This window comes from Penaeus vannamei, chromosome 31 (genome assembly GCF_042767895.1).
Source record: "Penaeus vannamei isolate JL-2024 chromosome 31, ASM4276789v1, whole genome shotgun sequence".
NCBI classification, from domain to species: Eukaryota; Metazoa; Arthropoda; class Malacostraca; order Decapoda; family Penaeidae; genus Penaeus; species Penaeus vannamei.
This window is the reverse complement of record NC_091579.1, coordinates 2,489,682-2,494,681: the sequence shown is the minus strand read 5'-3', so window position 1 is coordinate 2,494,681 and position 5,000 is coordinate 2,489,682. Positions and strand designations below refer to the sequence as shown.

The 5,000-nt window shown below is 61.4% G+C and overlaps 1 protein-coding gene across 1 annotated transcript in view; it reads left to right on the top strand.

Annotated features, from left to right (window-relative positions):
- The window catches only part of sff (sugar-free frosting), a gene marked incomplete in the record, with an annotated part of 281,961 nt that overhangs the window by 251,348 nt on the left and 25,613 nt on the right, over positions 1–5,000 (top strand).

Genomic DNA, 5,000 nt, shown 5'->3' with positions numbered 1-5,000 from the left:
CACACACACAAGCAGACACACAAACGGACAAGCATAGAGGCACAGGCAGAACCAGAGACAGAAAGACAGAGCAACAAGTGACAGACAGACAGACTTTGAGACCCAGGCAGAGATAAAGGACTGAAACATAGAAAACAAAACAAAAAAATCAACAAAATCCGAGAGACAGACATAGAAAACAAAGAAAAAAAATCAATAAAACCAAAATCCGAATTCATTAGAGCAACACAGGTCAGGATGGTGAAGTATGACGGTAGGCCTACGTGTAAACAAACATGATTGCATATTTAATTCACGTGAAGCTCAAACTGGCCGTATAGACCTATGCTCTCCCATCAGCTGTTCTGGGTGATTGTGAAAAAAGTTCTCATCATTTTGATTGCGTTTAGATTTTTTTGTTTGTTTGTTTGTTTGTTTTTTTGCCTTTGCGCTGGATGAAATCAGTTTGTAATGGATTGTGCATTTTTATTACGGAAATAACTGTATAAAGCTGTGCCAGCGAAGTGAGTTTGTTTCCCCGGCTCTCTCGCTCTCTCTCTCTTTCTTTTTTTCTTTTTTTCTTCTCTCTCTCTCTCTCTCTCGCTCTCTCCTCCATCCCTCCCTCCCTTCATTCACCTCTCCCTACCCCTCCCTCTCTCTCCTTTTCCTTCCCTATCTCCCCTTTGGTATCCACAATCCTCGCTCTTTTTTACCTGCGCTCTTAACCCTCTCTCCCCTTTCCCCTCCCCGTCTCCCCCACCTCCCCGTCTCCCCCGTCTTCCCACCTCCCTGCCGTCTCCCCACCTCCCCGTCTTCCCCACCTCCCCGTCTCTCCCCGTCTCCACCTCTCCCATCTCCCCCGCCTCCTCCGTCTTCCCCACCTCCCCGTCTCCCCCACCCTCCCCGTCTCCCCGTCTCCCCACCTCCCTGTCTCCCCCACCTCCCTGTCTCCTCTACCTCCCTGTCTCCCCTCCTCCCCACCTCCCTGTCTCACCGTCTCCCCCACCTCCCCGTCTCCCCTGCCTCCCCACCTCCCCGTCTCCCCCCACCGCACCACCTCCCCGTTTCCTCCACCTCCCCGTCTCCCACCTCCCCGTCTCCTTCACCTCCCCACCCTCCCCGCCTCCCCTGCTCCCCCACCTCCTGCCTCCCCCACCTCCCACCTTCCTACCTCCCACCTCCCTGTCTCCCCCACCTCCCCTTCCTGTCTCCCCCTTGCCCCGCCTCCGTCTCCCTGCCTCCCCACCTCCCCGTCTCCCCCACTCCTCCCCACCTCCCTGCCTCCCCGTCTCCCCCACCTCCCCACCTCCCCCGTCTCCCTCACCTCCTCACCTCCCGTCTCCCCTGCCTCCCCGTCTCCCCACCTCCCTGCCCTCCTGTCTCCCTAACTGCCTCCCCTGTCTCCCCCACCCTCCCCCGTCTCCCCACCCTCCCCACCTCCCCGTCTCGCCACCTCTCCGTCTCCCACCTCCGTCTCCCACCTCCCCACCTCCCCGTCTCCCCACCCTCCCCACCTCCCCGTCTCGCCACCTCCGTCTCCCCACCTCCCGCCTCCCCGTCTCCCCGTCTCCCCACCTCCCCCACCTCCCCACCTCCCCGCCTCCCCGTCTCCCACCTCCCCACCGCACCACCTCCCCAGCTTCCCTCCACCTCCCTGTCTCCCCCACCTCCTACCCCACCCTCCACCCCTCCCCGCCTCCCCGTCTCCCCACCTCCCCGTCTCCCCACCTCCCCACCTTCCTACCTCCCCACCTCCCCGTCTCCCCCACCTCCCTTCCCTGTCTCCCCCCACCTCCCCACCGTACCGGCCTCCCTGTCTCCCCGCCTCGTCTCCCTGCCTCCCCTGTCTCCCCGCCTCCCCGTCTCCCTGCCTCCCCACCTCCCCCACCTCTCCTTTCTCCCCACCTCCCCACCTCCTCGTCTCCCCGCCTCCTTGCCCCCATCTCCCCCGCACCTCCCCACCTCCCCGTCTCTCCCCGTCTCCCCCCACCCTGTCTCCCCGCCTCCCCACCTCCCCACCCTCCTCTTTCTCCCACCTCCCCACCTCCCCCGTCTCCCCTCCCCGTCTCCCCGTCTTCCCCACCTCCCTGCCTCCCCACCTCCCCGTCTCCCTCCGTCTCTCCCCGCTCCCCACCTCCCCGTCTCCCCTGCCTCCCCCACCTCCCGTATCCCCACCTCCCACCTCCCCCACCTCCCCTTCGTCTCCCTCTGCCTCCCACCTCCCTCGTCTCCCCACCTCCCCCACCTCCCTCCCCAGCTTCCTCCTAACCTCCCGCTCTCCCCACCTCCCCACCTCCCCGTCTCCCCCTCCTCGCTTCCCCCACCTCCCCGTCTCCCCACCTTCCCACCTCCCTCTGCTCCCCCCGCCTCCCCACCTCCCCGTCGCCTCCTTACCACCTCCCCTGTCTCCCCACCTCCCCCACCTCCCCACCTCCCCTGTCTCCCCCTCCCCGTCTCCCCTCCCCGCCTCCCCACCTCCCTCGTCTCCCCCCTACCTCCCCGTCTCCCCCCGTCTCCCCCCGCCTCCCCACCTCCCCGTCTCCCACCTCTCCCCGTCTCCCTGCCTCCCCGTCTCCCCCACTCTCCCCGTCTCTCCACCTCCCCACCTCCCCACCTCCCCCACCTCTGTCTCCTCCCCGTCTCCCCACCTCCCCGCCTCCTCCCCCTCACGAGAGATGAGTTAACTGAGGCGGATTTTAGACCTGGGGAAGCCGGTGCTGTGGCGTCGGGGGAGAACGCTCGACAAAACCCCAGGCAATTTGTTTTCTTTCCCGCTCTCGCTGCTTCTCGTTTTCTTGCTGTTTTTTTTTTTTACGCTCTTCTCGGCATTTTTTTGTTTTGTTTTGTTTTCTTTTCTCTTTCTTTCGTTTTTTTTTCTTTTTTGGGGGGGGGGGGGTCTTTCTTCTTTTTTTTCCAGGTTTTTGTGTTTTCCTCTTTCGTGTTTTTTTTTCCTTTCTCCCCTTTTATCTTTTTGTCTTTCGCTTATTCACTTTCTCCCTTTTTATCTTTTTGTCTTTCTTTCTTTCGCTTTTTCCTTTCTTTCTTGTCATCTTTTTTGTCTTTCTTTCGTTTTTTTTCTGCTTCTTCCATTTCTGGTTCGTCAGGTAACACGGATTTTTCCTATTCACGATCTCCGTTTATCTTCATTCTTCCTTATTTACCTTTTCTCTGTTATATACTTATTCTTCCTTTTCTCCTACCACCCTCTCATCTCCCTCCTCTTCCTCTTCCCTTCAACTTCTCCCTCCCCTCCCTCCTATTTCTCTTTATCCTCCCCTCCTCCTCCTATTCCTCTTTATCCTCCTCCTCCTCCTATTCCTCTTTACTCCTCCTCCTTCTCTTCTTCTCTACATCTTCCTCCTCCGCCTCCTCTCTTCTTCCACCTCTCCCTCTTTCTTCCTCCCTCTACCTTTCTCCTTCTCCTTCTTCTCCTTCTCCTCCTCTACCTTCTTCCTTCTCCTTTACCTCCTTCGACCTCTTCTCCTACTCCTTCCCTTTCTTTCTTTCTTCTTCTTCCTCCTCCTCCTCCTCCTTTTTCTCCTCTTCCTTCTTTTCTTTCTCCTCCTCCCCTTTATCCTCTTCCTCTTTTTCTTGTTCCTCCTCCTCCACTACCGGCTCCTCCTCCTCATCCATCCCCTCCACCGTCTCCTCCTCCTCCTCCCTCCTCCCCCCTTCTGCCTACATCCTCCTTATCATCCTCCTCCTCCTCCTCACTGCCTCACCGCCGCTGCCTCCTCCTCCTCCTCCTCCTCCTCCTTCCTCCTCCTCCTCCCTCCTCCTCCTCCTCCTCCCCTCCTCCTCCTCCTCCCCCTCTCCCTCCTCCTCCTCCTCTTCCTCCTCCTCCCTCCCCCCTTTTCCGCCTGCCGTCCTCCTCCTCCCCTCCCCTCCCTCCTCCTCCTCCCTTCTCCCTCCCCCTTCCGCTCTGCCGTCCTCCTCCTCCTCCTCCTCCTCCTCCTCCTCCTCCTCCCCTCCCTCCTCCTCCCTCCCCCTCCCGCCCTCCTCCTCCTCCTCCTCCCCCTCCTCCTCCTCCTCCTCCTCCCTTCCGCCTGCCGTCCTCCCTCCTCCTCCCTCCCTCCTCCCCTCCCTCTTCCGCCTGCCGCCCTCCCCCTCCTCCTCCTCCCTCCTCCCCCTCCCTCCTCCCTCCCTCCTCCCCCTCCCTCCTCCTCCTTCCTTCCTCCTCCCTCCCCCCTTTCCGCCTGCCGTCCTCCTCCTCCTCCTCATCATCCTCCCCTCCTCCTCCTCCTCCTCCTCCTCCTCCTCCTCCTCCCCCTTCCGCCTGCCGTCCTCCTCCTCCCTCCTCCTCCTCCCCCCTTCCGCCTGCCGCCCTCCCTCCTCCTCCTCCCTCCTCCCTCCCCTCCCTCCTCCTCCCTCCCCCTTCCTCCTCCCCCTCCCTCCTCCCTCCTCCTCCTCCTCCCCCCTTCCGCCTGGGCCGTCCTCCTCCTCATCATCATCATCCTCCCCTCCTCCCTTCCTTCCTTCCTTCCTTCCTTCCTCCTCCTCCTCTCCTCCCTTCCCTCCTCCTTCCTCTCCTTCCTCCTCCCCTCCTCCTCCCTTCCTCCCTCCGTTTGCTGTCCTCCTCCCTCCCCCCTCCCTCCTCCTTCCCCCTCCTTCCCCCTTCCTCCTCCTCCTCCCTCCCCTCCCCCACCCCCCGTCCCCTTCCGCCTGCCGTCCTCCTCCTCCTCCTCCTCCCATCACACTCTCCTTCCGGAGCGATGAAGCCGCGAGCGCCCGAGATCAGCCGAGCATTGTTCTGGCGCGAGGTCTTCATAAAGAGGAAAGTCCACCGAATTTCGTCCGCGGTTTAAGGCGAGGGGGAATCTTGGGAAATCTTATCCGCCGTCTGGAGGGGATCGGGGAGGGGAGGAGGAGGAGGGGGCGGGGGGCGGGGCGAGGGCGGAGAAGAGTGGGAGGAGGGGACGGGATGCGGGGTTACGGGAGAGCGACGACCCGCGTAAAATGTGACGGGATGTGGCTTCGTTATCGGGAGTTATCGGTGGCGTCGGCGGAGTCAGGGACCCGAG